We start from the raw sequence: 17431 nt of genomic DNA, 5'->3' as shown, positions 1-17431 counted from the left end.
GAGAATTATTTGTGTCTCTTAATACTTGTTAAGCACTTCTCTTTTGCTAGACCAGACAAGACACAGCTATGCTCAAAGTCCACGCACAATCCCGCCCGCTTGTCCAACACCCCCCTCTCCCTCCCTCCCTCCTTCCCCTCCCTCCCTGCCCTCCACTTTCTTTGCTCTCCCCCTGCCCCCCTCCAAAGCAAGCAGGCAACACTTTGTTGCTACTGAGCTGAAATTGGTCTCCTCTCCGAGCGGCACACAAAGAGAATGGCAATTAACCTTCCTGTTCCCTGGTGACAGCGATCTAATCAGGGCTGCGCCCAGGCCCTGCCAGCGGCTCAAAGGCAGCAGCAGCCGCCTCGGTGCGGGGCGGGGAGGGCGCTGCGGGCCCTGCGTGGGTGCTCCGTGCGCTGCCAACCCGGCTTATTTCAGCCTTGGGCTGGAAGAGAAGGATCCAGCACGTGGCGGGTGTGAATCGGGATCGCCGGCTCCCGAAGGAATAAGGCAGGGACCTGTTGGAGCAGCCACAAACGTGCTCCGAAGGCTGGAGCAACCCTCCCATGGAAAATTCTGCAAGAACCGGGGTTGTTCAGCCTGGAGAAGGAAAGGAGACCTCAGAGCCCTTCTGGTGCCTCAGGGGGCTCCAAGAGAGCTGGAGCAAACTTCTTGTCAGGGCCTACAGCAACAGGACAAGGGGTCGTGGTTTTAACCTAAAAGAGGGGAGATTCAGGAGAGATAGAAGGAAGAGCTGCTTCATGCTGAAGGGGATGAAGCTCTGGACTGGTTGTGGGTGCTCCATCCCCGGAAACACTCATGGTCACGTTAGATGGGGCTCTCAGCAACCTGAGGGTTGGTCTAGGTGGCCTTCAGAGGACACTTCCAAGCCAAACCATTCCATGATTCCATGAACTTCTGGCCCAGTGCAGACCTGGCCCAGGCTGCCCCACTTGCTGGCAGCCCACGGAAGGCAGAGGCAGCAGCAGCACGAGGCTACAAAGGCATTGCAGGAGCTGGCTGGGAGTGCCTTGGTGGAACCCCCAGGTAGGGCCAGGACCATCCTGTGGGGCTGGGTGGTCCAAGTGGTCCTTAGGGCCACAGCCTAAGGACACCAGAGTGTTTGGCCTCTCCTCAGCACTGCTGCTCATGGAACGTTCATCAATCCTCGCTGCTTCTTCACGTTCCTGGGAACTGGATGACGGGAGAACAATCCCTGTGGGAGGAAGGAGGGAAAGGCCAGCCCAGCCTCCCATCACCAGCACTCCTCTCTGGATGAGGAAGGCACTTGTGGTGCTTCACAGCCAAGAACTACCTGCTGAGACCTGCAAACAAAATCCTTGGGTTTAAAACTTCTATAGAATATTTTTCCTTTCCTTTTTTTTTTTTTAAGTGGAAAATAGGGTTGTTCGAAAAGCCACAATCATCCTTTACAAAAGAACCACTACTCACCAGTGACACTTCTCAGCAATACTCCTCCACTCCATATTTTTCCATTTTCGTGGGGATTGGGGATGAGGAACAGCCGGTGCATTACTAAAAGACCAAGATGTAAGTGCTGGGTTTGTGCCATATTTGAGGGCAAAAACATGAACCTCCTGAAGGTCAGTCAAAAGTGAAGAAATGCTTTCTTCTCTTTTTTTAAACCTCTGACAAATCCCTCTGCTGACCAGTTGTCTTAATTGTGACAAAGAATGAGGCAGAGGTCTCAGAGTCAGCCTTTTGCTTTCTGATGAGCCTTACCTTAGATCCGAGCAATGCAGGAAAACGACAGTGAATTGGCCTCTTGCAGACAAAAAACCCAGCAGGCCAACCCAATAAACACCACCACCACCCCAAAAAACCCAAACTCGATTCACTTTTTTTCTTCTCTTGTTAGTTCTAAGAAAAAAATAATCTTAAAACTGTTGCTAAAACAGTGAAAATTTATCTCTTCCTCGTGTATTAGCACTAAATTTTCGTTTTGTGGCCAAGCAGAAGACCTGGACCTACAGCTTGAGGACAACCTGATGGGAGATGGATATTCCAGCTTGGAGATTTGGCATAATTGCCTGTCCCACCCATGTAGGAAACCTTGCCCAAGAAAACCAGCTCCCGATAATGTTTGTCGTGTGGAGCTTGAAGTTTGGAGCCTTCTGGTGGCAAGGGCTCCTCTGTTTGTCCTCTCCAGGGCCTGGCACACACCTCCATGACGAGCTTTGTAATCCAGGTAGTGCCAACGCCTGGAGCTTCCTAACCGGTTTAGAGGCCTCGCTGCTCCCTGGGAGCCTGCAGGAGCGGAGCGGATTGCGGGAATCCTCCTCCCGAGCTCACCCAGGACCGGCCATTAGGGAGGTGATCAAGCCGCTGCTCTGCCTCTCTGTCCCGCAGCGCTTTGGCGGATGATTGCCTCCACCTCCGAGAGATAGGCACCAACATCTCAATTACACCTAAGGAGGAGCATAATTGAGCCTAAATTGATTCAAACAGAGGCAATTAAAGCAAAACCCGGCCCCCGCTGGGACGCCGAGGCGCGGCTTATTTTGAACTCATAACCACAACAAAAAATAATCATTACAGGGCAGGATGGAGCCCTTCCCCTCCTGCCAGGTTCAGCTGTCGGGGGGAGGATGCCCAACCCTCCCCGCGGGCTCTCGGGGCGCGGAGGGGCCGGTCAGCACCATGGCCAGCGGCGGGGCTCTTCCCTGCCCTGTCCCGATCTTCCCTAGCCCGTTCCTGCCCCCTCCCCATCCTCCCTCTGCCCCTTCCTGCCCTCTCCCCATCCTCCCTCTGCCCGTTCCCTGCCCTCTCCCTCTCCTCCTTCTGCCCGTTCCCTGCCCTCTCCCTCTCCTCCTTCTGCCCGTTCCCTGCCCTGTCCCGATCCTCCCTCTGCCCGTTCCTGCCCTCTCCCCATCCTCCCTCTGCCCGTTCCCTGCCCTGTCCCCTCTGCCCGATCCTCCCTCTGCCCGATCCTCCCTCTGCCCGTTCCCTGCCCTCTCCCCGTCCTCCCTCTGCCCGTTCCCTGCCCTCTCCCTCCCTCTGCCCTATCCCTGCCCTCTCCCCGTCCTCCCTCTGCCCGTTCCCTGCCCTCTCCCTCTCTCTGCCCCATCCCTGCCCTCTCCCGATCCTCCCTCTGCCCGTTCCCTGCCCTCTCCCTCTCTCTGCCCCATCCCTGCCCACTGACCCCCGGGCTGCCCACCAGGGATGCTGCTCCTCCTGCTCCACACCGAGCCAGCAGCATTCCCAGCACATTCCCAGCACGCGTCCCGCGGCGTTTCCTCCACACAAAGAGCGGCTGAGGTCCTCTGGATTGTTCTGCCTGGAGGAGACCAAGGAGAGACTCGTCGGGGGCTGCGGCTTCCTCAGGAGGGGCAGTGGAAGGGCAGCTCCGATCTCTGCTTCCTGGGCCAGGGACAGCATCCAGGGAGCAGCTGGAGCTGGGCCAGGCAGGCTCAGGCTGGAGAGCAGGGAAAGGTTCTTCCGCCAGAGGCTGCTGGGCACTGCCCAGGCTCCCCAGGGAATGGGCACGGCCCCGAGGCTGCCAGAGATCCAGGAGCGTTTGGACAGCGCTGCCAGGGATGCCCAGGGTGGGGTTGCTGGGGTGTCTGGGCAGGGCTGGGAGCTGGATCGATGATCCCTGTGGGGCCCTTCCCACTCAGGATATTCCATGGTTCTGCCATTCCTCCACCCCGTCACGGTGTCATGGCATGGGCCCAGTGAACGTGGCTGTCCGAGGATGTTTCTCCATCCTGGTCTGGGTGGAGACTGGAGGGATCCCCAAATCACCAGATCAGTGGCTGGGGCTGGGAGGGACCGCTGGAGGTCACCGAACCACCCTCTCATTCCCTGAGCACCTCACTTGGGATTGTGTCCAGACAGCTTCTGGGTACCTTGGAGGAGGAGACTCCACAAACCTCTCTGGACAACCCGTGAGGGAATTCTCCCCGATGTTCAGGTGGAACCTGCTGGGTTTCAGTTCCTGCAGCACCGAGCAGAGCCTGGTCCATCCCCTTGTCACCCTCCTGCCCTTCAGACAGTGACAGAAATCCATAGGATCCCCTCCCAGTTTTCCCTGCTCCAGGATGGGATCGGCGTTGCTCTGTGTGGAGAGCAAACAAGAAGCATCAATTAGCAGTAATTACCACCCCCTCCCCATAACTTAAGAGGCTAATATTAGCCTTCATTTTTAAGAAAGGTAATTTGACGACCATAAATTACAATTATAAAAACTTCATTAGAGTCGGTAGCAATCCATCCACCATTGTTCTAATTACACACTGTAGGAGTAATGAATGCTAATGGTTTAATGTACAATAATTACCACAATTGAAAAATAATAATAATACAGAACAACCTCAGTTATCCAAATGTCATGGGGGACGTGGAATGGGTTGGGGTAATCGTGGTTTCAGATAATTGAGGGGCTCTTCAGCGTGATTAATCAGTGATGTGACCTCTGGGTGGGGAGTGAGGAGTTTTAAATGAATGCAGCGTGGTCAAGTGAGGGAAGGCACCGCACAGGGAGGAAAAATCAGGCATCTTCTGTCTTAGCTTGGAATTTCACCGAACGTTTTCCACCTGAAGCGAATTTATTGGGTTTGCAACTGAACCATGCCACCTCCTGACGATTTCTGGGTGTGGCTGGCAGGGTTTAAAGCAGAAATCCCGGACCGTGTTGGAAACGATGGGCAGAGCACAATTCCTGCCCCTTGCGGCACAGGGACACCGGCTGCAGGTAGTTCCAGGTGCGATGGGGCTTCAGGAGGTCTGCAATCCTACTCTTTGTCCAAAGCAAGCCCAACACTGGATTCAGAGCAGGTTTTTCAGGCATTTGTCTTGAACCTCCAAGGAGGGGGATCCCACAATTTCCTCTGGCCTCTATTCCACTGCTCGTTTATTCTCATGGTGAATGTTATTTCCTTATGTCCCAGCAGATCCTCTTGGAGCAGCCCAGGCTCAGGCTTCAATTCCCACAGACCCATAGCCAGCCCTGGTTCTGTAAGAGATCCCCTGGAGGCTGAAAGAAGATCCCATCCATGTCCCATGGACTGATTAGGAACAATGAATTCTTGATACGCTTCCTCTTTAATGGGATCCTAATTTATAAAAACGCAGATAATATATCAATGGAAATTAACTTCACACTTTCCTTACCCTGGCAGGTTGAGCTGCAGGTGAGTGCAATGTAATTAAGAAATTAAAAGGTAATTTCCACATATGCTTTCTGCTAATCTAACTCGGCAATCATTTAATTTACAGCAGGGGGACTGGCAAGGAGGGAAGCCAAAATAAATAAGATAATAGTGGGTTTAATCGCTCAGGGGAATGGAGAAGGAGGGGAGAGGTGTCTGCGTGGTGCCACAGGGAGAGGTGGGGTGACCCCTCTGGTGCTGCTGATTGAAAGCCAGGCTCGCTTTTAATTTCACTTCCAAGAGTTCAAACTTTGAGTCACCTGAGTTTTCTGGTTTCTAAAATATTTTTTTTAAGTTAGTTTTAAATTTCCTCTTAAAATTTTTGTTCTATTTCCCTCAATTAATTGTTTTCACGGCAGCTGAAAACTTTGGCTTCAAGATCTCCACAGAACAGTAAAAATTCTTTTTTCTGGATCACTGAATGCTTTCCCATTCCCAGCAGCTGAGATGCACAGAGCAGTTAACGAGGAGTAGCTTTGCCCTGGGAAACCCCTGGGGAAACTGAGGCACGGACCGACCAAAAGCATTTTCTCAGCGGCTTCAGCCCCCAGCGCTGCTCGCAGCCGGCGGTTCCCCTCCCTGGCCCCTCCACCCCGCGCCTCCCTGAGCTCCAGCTGCCCCGGGGAGGATGCAGGGATGCAGGGGAGAGGATTTGGGTGGAACACCTGGAGACATGCATGCCAGAGCCGCCTCAATAGAGGCGGCAGCTCCAGCCGCGGGGCCTCAGCAGGGGATGCTCCTCATGGAACTCCGGCTTTTTGTTCCCAAACCTGAGCTGGGCAGGGGGGCTCCTTCCCACTCCCCTGCTCCAGCCCGTCCCCTCCTCCACCCCTGCGCCCCTCCATGCAGAATCTGAGCTGCTTCCTCTCATTCCCTGGGGTCCCAGCAGCATTCATATGGGAGCTTAATCCTCCAGAGATGTGGGGACATGGGATTAGCGGTGGTCCCGGAGAGATGGGGCCCAGCTCCCCTCACAGCAATCAGCAGTGCACCAGCATCCCACCAGACCCTCCTGGAGCCCCTGTCCTTGGGACAGCAGGATAGCAAGGACCAAAGGACCTGTGCCTCGGTGGCAGGAGGGCTTTGGTGGCTGCTGTGCCACCCCTGAATGGGGCTGCATTATCCCCTCTCAATAATTTATCAGATGAGTTGCAGCCTGCTTTTGCCCAATGAATTATTCCCAAAGCAGAGGGAGGTCATATTTGTACTCCTCGAGCAGCTCTAGAAATGGTCAAATAATATTTGCCCAGCAAATTGTTAAACGGCAATTCCTCTGTCACTCACCGAGCGAATTATTCACTGAGCACTTGTTTACCTGGGGCCAGAGCTGCCTGCCTGCCTGTGCCCTGCCTGTGCCAGTCCCGTCCGGCCCCTGCCCAGTCTCTGCCTGCTCCCTGCCTGTCCCTGGAGCAGGACGGCACCTGAGCAAACAGGCAAAGGGCTGCACATCTGCCTGAGCCCCTGAAAGCTGGCCAGGGTCTGTGCTTCCATAGGAATGGGGACTTCTGGGAAGAATGTCTGGAACCGGGCAATACCTTCAATGCCCCTTTGGTTCCATCTCTCTTTTCCCCCCTTCTTTTCTACCTTTTTTCCCCTTTTCCCCCCCTTTTTCCTCTTTGTTCCCCCTTTTCCTTCCTTTCCCTTCCATTTTCCCCTTTTACCCTTACTTTCAATTTTGCCCTTTTCTCCTTTTCCCTCCTCCTCTTTTCTCCTTGCCTTTCTCCCTTTCCTCCTGTTCCACTTCCCCCTTCCCTTTTCCCATTTTCCCCTTCTCTTTTCCCCTTCCCTTCCATTTCCCCCTTCCCCCGCCCTTCCCTTCTGTTTCCCCTTCCCCTCCCTCTCTCTTCCCTGCACAGCCAGGTTCTATTTCCCACTGCATCTCCCCATGCATGGACTGGGCCAGCCTAGGCTCTCCAGCCAGTAATTCTCCAATTGGAAAACGTTCCAGGGCAGGGGCTGAGGAGGGAGAGGCAGGAGTGGGGAGCCGAGGGGAGGGGGAGCCAGGAGGGATGAGATGGGAGTTCTCAAACTGCGAGCCCTAATACCAAGCATGTGGCCATATATTATTTTAATAAAGCCGGCACATCCTGCACTCACGACAGCTGCTGTTCCCTTTCTCTCATCCTGTGAATCTCATTTATTCCTCATTAGCAAAATCACCTGTTTGTCAAATAGGGACAGAGCTGTAAGACATTAAATTGTGCGAGGGCTGCCGGGGGCCTGGGGAGCGCGGGGAAGAGCGGGAGGAGGAGATCCTGCGCACTGATTGAAGCCAGGACTGCACGAAGATCTCTTGAAGGTTGAGATGGAAACGAAGATTTGGGGGAGTGGATTACCCAGCAGCTTCAAGCACTCTCATTTTCTTTCCCCTCTATCTGTTCTCAGCATCCTGGGAGCGATGCTGTGCCCAGCACCTGTGTGCAGGGGCGTTCAGGTGCTCCCACTCCGTGCTCACCCATCACCTCTTGAGCAGCAAACAATTTAAATCCATGGTCACCCGCCGGCAAGCAATTTTCCCTTTGGGAAGAGGTCAGGTACAAAATTTCTGAATCACCATTATTGGTTTGGGTTTTCTCTAAATTGAGCAAAGGTGTTGGTGGGACCGACCTGTTCTCTCTGAGAACCGGGGTTTTGATGAATCAGGATTTTCCACTAACATTACAAAAGAAGTCCCTGGACTGCACTAAATTAAGCGTCTGTCTCCCCCCCCCAGCCTGGCAATGGAGCCTTTTTCTGCTGGTTTTGCAGCTTAGTCGCTGCTTTTCCTAATGCCAGCCCCGACTTTTCGCTTTATCAGTTGAGTGACATGAGGGGAAACAGCTGGCTGCCAACCAAGCTTTCGGGTTTGCCAAAATTCTCCGTGTTTTGGGGAGATTTGGAGGTTTTGGTTCAAACTGGATCTCACCCAACCATGTGTGTGGGAAAGATACAGGGAGAAACTTGGGGAGGACAGGGAGACCTCAGATCCCAGCCCTCCAGTGTGGTTTGGGTGCTCCTGGTGTCTCCTTGCCAAATGCCAGGGGGAGAGACCCAGACGGCAGCTCCTGTGACTCCAGCCTCTGCAGGAAAGCCTGAAACTCCACATTTTTCCCAGGAGGTTCTGTTGCAGTTTGGAAAACTCCAGCTCGTGTGGGAGGGTTTGATCCCAGCACTGAGATGGAGTTCGGGGCTGTGCTGTGGAAATCTGTGACCTACTCTGCAGCCGAGGGCGGCCCAGGGGGACACCTGCCCACTCCAGTCTCTGTCCCCAGGTGAGGTGGCCAGTCTGGGACCTGCAGTGGGCACCCCCAGCTCTCAGAAAGGTTGTTTTAAAACTTGAGGAGAGATAGGGAATAGGAGGTGAAGGAGAGAACAGTGTCTGTGCACCATTTTTCTACTTCTTTTTGTTGTGTACTGCTATCTTTGCTCTTCTTCCTTTATTTTTTTCTCGTTCTGACCATCCCTCCATCCTCTCTTCATCATCATCATCATCATTTTTTTTTGCACATTTCCCTTCCCCAGCACACTTTCCTCTCCTTCCTCCCCATTTTTCCACCCCTTTCCCCATCCAGCTCCTCTCCCCACCTCTCCATCTTCCCCCTGCTGTTGAATCCTTCCTCTTGACCCTCTGCACACCTCCCCACCTCCATCTCACAGCCTGTTTCCATCTTGGGGGACCCATGTGGGGACATCCAGCGTCCCAGCCTGGTGGCCCACAAGTCCTGGAGTCTCAAGCCCAGCTGACTCCATACCTCAGTCCCTCGGGGGACATTTTGTGACCCACCTCCAGGCTGGCTGCAGGTGAGAATAGTGGCCCCCTCCCAGCTTCCAGCTGCCTTTAATGCACCTGCCCGGCTCCTGTCCCCATTGCAGGGCAGGAGAGGTTCTGTGCAGGGGCCAGGAATGCGGAGGTGGATGAGCTGCCCTGTGTCCAGAGGGATCATCCCATAACTCCTCATCCACCCCAGCCACCTTGCCCCGGGTGCCAGCGATGTCCCTGCTCTGCAGAGCAGCCCCGTGTCCCCCTTCCTCACCTGCGTGGCGATGCCACCGTGTCCCCCCCGCCCTCGTCCCCCCCTTCCCTCCTCTCTCTCTCTGAAAGTCATCAGGCCTAGCGAGGTCTTCTCCCACTTATGCAGCTCATGAATATTTAACAGCATCTGCTCTGGAGGCGATAAAGCCTACCAATCCTTGACAAATATGGCCTAATCTTTTCAATTTCGGGGTGCAAATATTCCTTCAGAGTCCTGTTTGTCACCTAGATTAATGACTCTGGCTCCCATAAGCCTTTGGTGCTAATTCAAGTGGTGGCTGCGCGCGCGGCGAGGGATGCTGGGACACGTCTGAAGGAGAGATTACTCACTCGAGGGCCCTTCGCTGCAGGGTTTTGTTCCTCCGGTGGCAGTGGGGACCAGCAGGGGGGTCTGGGTGTTTGTTTGTTTGTTCCTCTTCGTAGCTCCTGAATATCCATCCTGGAGCCGGCGCAGTCGAGGGGGGAGCTGCCACGAGGAGGGGGGATGGCTCGGGTGGCTCCCCGGTTCGTGCCGCTGTGCCCCCATGGATGGGTGCGGCAGGACACATGGGCTTGCCTCTAGTCCCGGCTCCGCATTTTTTGAGACCTGCTGCAAACGGCGGCTATCAGGCCACCCAGCTGGCTCCAGGGCTCTGCTCCGAGCTGAGCCCCGTCCCAGGGAGTGGAGGCTGAGGCCTGGGTACAACAGCCAGAGGAAGGAGGAAAGTCTTTCTCCAGCCCGTTCCAGGACCTCTCCTCACATCCTGGTGCCTGCCCAGGGGAGATGTGCGGTGTGGGGCTGGACAATGCTCAGCTCTCGGACATGGTCCATAGGTTTTGGCCGGGATCTGGCTGGCGCAGGAGCTGCGAGCCGCAGCAATCCCCGAGCCAGCAGGCAGCAGAATCCCAGGCACCTCCGGGCACACGGGACCGGCTGCTGCTGTTTGCTTATTCCCCGACCAAGAGAGGAAAGTACCGAGCAGCGAGCAGCGCTGGGCGGGGGGGGCTGGAAATCAATGCCGGAGCTGATCAGAGCTATTGACAGCTTCACTGAGGCCCTGATGGCTCCCGTTCACTGTCCCCTGCCCGCAGGGGCCGTCCCCATCACCGCGGCGCGCCCAGCCCGCCTCAGCACAGCCGAGCGTCAGCAGAGGCATTAGCGGCGGCCAGAGATCGAAGATTTGTTATTATCCAGCAGGGGAACAATGGCCTGGCTGGGTGTATCCGTCACCACTCCGGCCCTCGGGGGAGGGAATATGTTGGGATTGCAGATTGTTTATTTGTACTGGGGAGATGCGGGGTGCTGGTGGCGCAGAGTTTCTTCCTCCGTGCTCGACCCAGATTCGTCCAAAGGTTCTGGGGCTGCCTGAGAGTGATGCCCTGACAGACGGCAGATCAAGGTCCTGGGGTTTGGAGCATCCTCCAGGTGAAGAGTGGAAAGGAATGTTGAGATCTACTGGAAGTTTGCAGGTGAAGCTCCCAGCGCCATCAGGTTGTGTTGCGAGGAATCTCCTTGGGATGCGAGACTCTTGGAAAGAAGGTCCAGAGAAACCTCTGGTGCTCTTGATGCAAAATTATTTATTAAATTCTCTCTAGTGGAAGTATCTAAGAAGGTCCAGTCTGGAGGGTGTGAAACCTTTAAGGTTATCATAAAGATCATTTTTTTGGCTCTGAATAATGAGTGTTGGTAAGGGTAGGACAGCCCTAAACTGACAGCTCAGCTCTGCACCAGGGAGATGATGTTCCCCTGAAAAATGACCTGACCTGGGTGGAGGAATGAAGAGATGAAGAGAGGAACCAAAAACCCTTGTCCGATGGTGGCAGCAATCCTGGGTGTACACAGGAGCATGATCCTGAGCAAAATGTTCTTGCTGCTGCCAGATGGGAAAATCTTCCACCTGACACAGGGAACTGCAGAGCACGGTGAATATTTACAGCTCACAAGCAGGAAGCTTTATTTTTAGTTTTGTTTTACATTTCTGTAGTGGAAAATGCTTCCTCAGCCAGAGAAAAATACAATTGTGGATAAAATTGAAGTGTGAAAACATCCTCTTTTTTTTTGGTAAGCAATAATCAGAAAAATGCTACTTTTCACTAGTTAGAAACAGAAGAAAAACTTCTGAACAAAGCAAAAGAAAATTTCTGTTTCCACCTCAGAATACTTTGGGAGAAAAAAAACCTGCAAGCTGGTTCCCCAGCTCAGCTCCTCATTTGGGCTCCGCAGCCGACGGCCACCGCAGTTCTCGTTTTTCCTTCGCTGATCCCACGCCTGGTACTGACTTCTGCTGGATGCTCCATGCTGGGAATTCGGGGCAGCGTCTGCAGCCCGTGGGGGCTGAGCTCCCCAAACCCCCCGAGTGCCCACCCCAAGGGCAGGTAGGGAGCTGCAGCCACCCCGAGTCTCAGCACGGCCAAACCCCAGGGACTCGATGGGGTTTGGGATTGAACTGGGAGGGACGGGGGACCACCACAGCCAGCACCAGCGGCTCCAAGGAGAGTTGGAAAGACCGGCTCAGCGGAATAAAGTCCCGCTGCAATGCGAGGGGACAGTGCAAGCAGTGCTTCCTCCACCTCATCCCCTTCCCTGCCCCCATCACCCACCCTTGTCCTTGGGGAAAATCAAAACCATCACGGCACCCTCTGGAATTTCCCCTGCACGCTGCCCTGCCACAATCCCTGTGCAGAGAGCTGGGATCCGCTGTGAGATGGCACTGACGGGCACCCTCCACCCCTTTCCGTGCTCTGCCCCCCGTGCCCCATGCCCGGTGTGGGGACCGGGACAGCGGGGTGCTGGGGACCATCCCACAGCCGCCTGTGCTGGCATGTCCGTGCTGCTTCCCGCTGCTCCCTGCCCCCTCTCCCTCTATTTTTTCCCTCTGAACAGTCTCCAAACGCCTTTGTAATCCCGCAGCATCGTTAGGGCCCTCCTGAAACCAGGGCGGGGCGGGGGAGAGAGCGGCTCATTAGCTGGCGGCTTTGAAGTGGGCTCTGTTTGGGGTTCATTTGTATGCCGGCAGAAGGGAAACCTCTGTGTTTCGAGGATGTTTTTCTGGAGGGGCTTCCTGGAAACATAACAAACATGACCCCGAGGAGCTCCCCCGGCCCGCGGAGGCGGGCGGGAGATGAAACGCGGGGCTGTGCTCGGCACGGCACAAAGGCAGCGCCGCTCCGGCGGCAGCCCGGCCAAGTTCCCGTGGAGAACACCAAAGCTGGCCCGGAGGGAGCTTGTCTGTTGCACCATCTCTGTCTGAGGGAGACAGAATTCACGGCTCAGCCCCGCGTCCTCCCGTCCCACCTGTCCCCAAAGTCCATCGCCTTCCCAGCCCCCTGACACGGGCAGGGATGCCACTCACGAGATCAGGTGGCTCAGGGCCCCGTCCAGCCTGGCCTCCAGCACTTCCAGAGGTCGCCGAGCAGCACAAAGAGGTGCCGGGTTGGGTTCCTGCTCTGTGCCACAGCTCCTGACAAAGCAGAGCCGGGGCTGGGGGGCAGCACTCCTGAGGGGCCATCGCCTCCTCTGCCTTCAAGTCAAAGGAGTCCTGAGCTTGAAGGTGTTTGGAGTGATCTCAAAAGACGTTCCCAAGGTTCTCTGCCTGCTTGCTGCCCCGCAAGGATGAAGGCTGGATACCTCCATCCCTCCCCAGCCAGCAGCTGCCCTCGGGGCACGGCTGGGGGGAATTTCCAGCAGAAGAAGAAGCGACCCTCAATAAACAAAACATGGATGGCTGTGCCTCCCTCACTCTCTGTGCCTCCCAGTCTCTCTTTCTCCGCCTGCTTCTCCCTGGCTCCGTCTTGCTCAGCCTCCCCTTCTCCCCCCGCTCTCTCGCGGCGCTGCCGGTGACAGGGAGCGCTGGGACAAAGACGGATGGAAGTGACACGCGAGCTCCGGCGTGACCGCCGGGGTGATGCATGGGGAGCCGTCACTGCGTGCTCGTCCTGAGTGCCGCAGATGAGGGACTGACCTCCTCTGCCAAGGGGTCAAGGAGGTTTGAAAGGCATCGTGTGTTCCCTCGAGGAGGAAAACAGTCCCCTGTGTTTGGTCCGTGCTCCCGCCGGCACCTGGAGCACCTCAGTGATGTTTTAGAGCATCATCGCTGTGCTGAGTTCCTCACTTCTGCCAGCAAAGCAGCCAAGAGTCATCCCAAACCTCCTCCTCCTGCACTGATAGCCCTGAGGGAGTGCTGGAGCTCTGACAGGACTCTGCCAGCACCAGGACCCCAAATCCGTAACACAGCAGAGCTTTGCAAGCACCGGTCAAAACCCAGAGCTGACAGTGGTGGAGAGCTCTTCCAACCTCTGCATCCCCCCTGAGGTTCCTCTCTGTCACCTCCACCGAGCTGAGGTGGCTCAGGGCAGTTTGACAGCCCTGCCAGAGCTGCCAGGCTCCCTGGTTGGAGCAACTGTGCTGGATCCTGGAGCTGCTGGAGAGGATCACTGTGGGCTTGTGGAGGCCACGGATGGGGAGTCATTCAATGGGGAAATGATCATCCATCATCCATTAAGGAACACAGGGAGGTGAGCTTGGCATGGATCTCTGGGGGTCACCTGCCTTCAACTTCCCCAAGGCAAACCTGACCAAAACCTTCAGCTTCTGCTTTGGTTTAAGTCTGTGGCTCTGCATTTACAGGATGAAAGTTAATTCCTCTGGTGTACTGTCACATCCTTTGGGCTGAAGATCCAGTGGACTCCAGCCTGGGAAATATTGTCAGACAAATTCAGTGTTCTTCAAGCTGCTGTCTCAGGATGACTGGGAAATTCAGCTCAAAGCCATAGATTCCTGTCAAATTTGGCAAAGCTGCTTGCCTAAATAAATGTGTTTTTAGCAGAGATGCCACACTGGAGAAGTTGGATCATTTCAACTTGATGTTCTCAGCTGAAGTGAAACAAATTCAGATCTTTCATTTTCCTTTGATAAAAGAGTAAAAACGCTTTAAAAATAGTATGAGCTGCTTTATTTTTAACCAATCATTTCAGTCAACTCAAATGAAAGAAGAAAAAAAATGTATTGGGGGGAGGGGGAGGAAATGACTTTTTTTTCCCCAGTAAACCACCCAAGATGAGCCAGGATCTGGGAATTTGTTGTGCCAGGTCCTGTTGCTTCCAAGGAAGCTCAGGGAGAGGTACAGGGGTGACAGCCCTGGGTGGGGGGCACTGCCCGGCTGTGCCCACAAACCCAAACCGGTGTGTGCAGCGAGCAGGTTGTCTGAGACGGCTCTGCCTCCTCTCTGGGCTGTAATCCTGCCAGGAGAAGCGCTTGGAAAAGAGCAAGGAAGAAACAGGCATCCAAGGCTGGACAGATGCGGCCAGTTGGCAGCAGCCGCTAAATTAGCAGCCAATTTCCCGTGCACAACCTGGGGACCTGGGCTTTCAGCTGAGCACATTAAGGCTGGAGCCCCTTTTAATTGCTGTAGATCTTAACATGTGTCCCTCAACTCTGGGGTCCCTGACAGCCTGGACAAAGGCAGCTCTCATAGTGGGGGAAATGCTGTTCCCTGCTTTATTTAGGGTCTCACTCCAGAGCTGGCGCAGTTGGCGTGAGCAGATTCAGGCTTTGGGGCTGGTTTCTCTCTTACCCCAGCAAGGCAGAAGCACCATCCCTACATTTCCCACTCCGCGGGTACCAAAAGTTGAGGACAAGGCAGGAATTAACTGAGGCTGGGTGTCAGCAGGGATGCAGCCACCCCGGGATGTGCCGCCGGTGCTCGAGGCAGGACACAGAGCTGAGAAAGCTGAGAGACCCTTAGCAGGTCCTGTCAGCCTTATTCACACCTTATCAGATGGGGGAAGCCCAAAGGGCTGTGAGGGAGGTAATTAATCTTGGTCTCGAGCAGAAAGGCTCCTGGAGAGGAGGGGGGAGGTCAGAATGAGGCACGGTTTGAGGAGAAATGGGAACTTGGCAAACGCTTGAATGCTTTTTTTGCCCTTAATGTGAAGTTCAACCCAGATCTGGAGACACCTTTGTACTTCCCCCCCGATTTAATTTGGATTTTTATTTGGGATCATCAGTTTCTCCTCACCATAAAACACATCATCATCACTGTAAAGCACTTTTATGACACCTTTATCTGATTATCTGAAAGCACTTAATCAGCATTAACTCATTAAGCTTCCCCAGGCCTCGGTGGGAGGGAGGAAGGGGTCGGTGCTGGCTTCCAGTGAGCGTCCCTTGGTCCCCACCTCCACAAGCATTCCAGAGGGAATTCCCTGCTTTCCCCCGAGGGTGAAGGCTGAGATGGGCAGACACAAGGGTTCCTTGGTAGGTTGGCTTGCAGCACCTTTCAGAGGTCAAAGCAAAACCACCACGCAGAGACTTCCAGCATCCCCAAAGAGGGGCTAGGAGCGGTCCTTGGCATGGGATTGGGGTTTACCTGCTGACACTTGTCCTGAAACAATTCAGGGGCTCTCAGAATACCATACAGAGGGTCTCTGACTGCAAAGCAGGACAGAGTTGTTTAAACAACTCTCCCAACTCTCGTGTTTTTGGCAAAAATGTCGGACGAAATACCCATTTGTTCTGTGTCGGCACAGCACAAATCTCACTCCAGGAGCTGTGGAACTTGCTGAGGCCTTGCAGTGCCCCAGCACGGAGCCGCTGAGTTTGGCCCTGAGGATAAAGGCCTTGAGCACCCCACCCTGACCAGGCTGGTTTTGGAGGGGGCAGTGGATGTGGGATGCTGCCAGCTCCCCTCACACGGACACCCTGGAGTCTCTCCAGGAACACACCAGGACAAGGCCACCCCCACGCACATCAGCAGCGCTCAGTGGTTCAGGGATGGCTGTTCTCCCGCTTCTGTGGCAAATTAGACCCCTGGAAAGGGCTGGTGGGCAGGGTTGCCCATCTGCTCCTGGTTTTGTCCCTCAATTAGGCCTCGTGTCCCGCGTGCTCGCTGTGGCTCATTGGTTTCCGCTTCACGTTCTGCGTGGTTCCCAGACACCACCACAGAGCAGCTCTGCGCTGTCTCCAGAGAGGTTTTGCCTTTGGATTCTGGCCAACCTTTTTTTCCCCACCTTTTCTTCCCTCCTCTTTCCCAACTGTTTTTGGCCCCCAGGCTCATTCAGACAGCACTGCCCTGGGCCAGCTCAGAGAGGAGACCCTGAGCAACCATGCCAGGTGCCCCAGGATGCTGGGATGCAGCAGCAGCACCCACCCAGCCATCATTTCACCCCCTGCTGTGCTCTCAGACAGCCCCAACCCTGCCTGCAGAACCTCCTCTACCCCCAGGGCAGTGCTTCTCCATCCCTGTGTCCCTGTGGTTGGCAAGGCCACACTTCCCCCCCCATTTCCTCCTGATCCAAACCACTCCTCCCTCCTCGCAGCTGACCTCCAGCAGTCCTATCACCCATGGGCAGGGGTTTTCCCTGCAGATGTGGAGCAGGTCCTTGCCCCTGAGATGCCCCCAGGTCCCTCTCAATTCCAGTGTGCCCAAATCCTCCACTCTTTTCTTCAGCAGAAATTTGATGCAAACATCTCTCTTCAAATTCAGGGCAGCAGGGATGAGGGGACAATGCTTCCAGGAATGACACAGGAGAGGAAACCCAGAGCCCAGCAAGGTTAGAGGGTTTGTGGTGAGAACAAGGGATGAAGATCAGCTATTTCTGAGACTACTTCAGCCTCGTGAGCTTGAGGGGAAAAACATTTGCATCTGGACTCAGAGAGGTGGCTGGTTTATGACTTTTGGCCTAACTGAATAGTGTGGTGTGGGTTTGGGACAGGATTAGAAGTCCAGCTATCGTGTCCTGGGAAAATCTGCTGGAGTTTAGGGGGAAAAGACTGGAGGCAGATGGGAAAGCAAAACAGATGTTGGTGTTGGTGGGACTTTGGGTGTATGGCTGTGCCCCCCATCCCACCCAAGGGTGTGTAGGGTGCCAAGGACCCAGCTCTGCCAGGCCTCTTGTGCTGGGAACTGCCCCTGGGTGGGCTTGGGGAGAAAATGTGGGGGTCTCCCACACAGCCCCAGCTGGCAAAGCTGGTGGGGAGCACCCAGGGCAGGGAGGGGGGTCAGGAAAATGATCTGGAGGCTTTTCCCTCCTTGGGTCACTGCTGCTGGGGGGCTTGGGGGCCGTGGCGGGGTTTGGTTACCCCTCACACAAACCTCATGCAGAGGCAAAGCATCACTTTGTCTCCCAAATCAAATCATTAGAGATTATTTGGTTCATATAAAATAAATTTTCAAACTACCTTGGCATGTGTCTGGGTTGAGTCTGTGTTAGCGTCGTGAGGCAACAGAAGTTCGTGGAGGTGTCTCCTTCCCATTTGAGCTCCTATCTGACTTTTCCTTGGCTGTCT

At 54.9% G+C, this 17431-nt stretch overlaps 1 long non-coding RNA gene across 1 annotated transcript; it reads right to left on the bottom strand.

Moving 5' to 3' along the window:
- Positions 1–232: 232 nt before the first annotated feature.
- On the bottom strand, positions 233–3393 carry LOC125335411. The gene is made up of 4 exons (XR_007207445.1): positions 3161–3393; positions 2167–2411; positions 1435–1518; positions 233–1307 (listed from the first exon to the last, which is right to left on the bottom strand). It is a non-coding gene; the product is annotated as an uncharacterized LOC125335411 (long non-coding RNA).
- Between the last annotated feature and the right edge of the window lie 14038 nt (positions 3394–17431).

Source organism: Corvus hawaiiensis, chromosome 18 (genome assembly GCF_020740725.1).
Source record: "Corvus hawaiiensis isolate bCorHaw1 chromosome 18, bCorHaw1.pri.cur, whole genome shotgun sequence".
Classification (NCBI taxonomy): Eukaryota; Metazoa; Chordata; class Aves; order Passeriformes; family Corvidae; genus Corvus; species Corvus hawaiiensis.
This window is presented reverse-complemented; position numbering and strand designations above follow the sequence as displayed.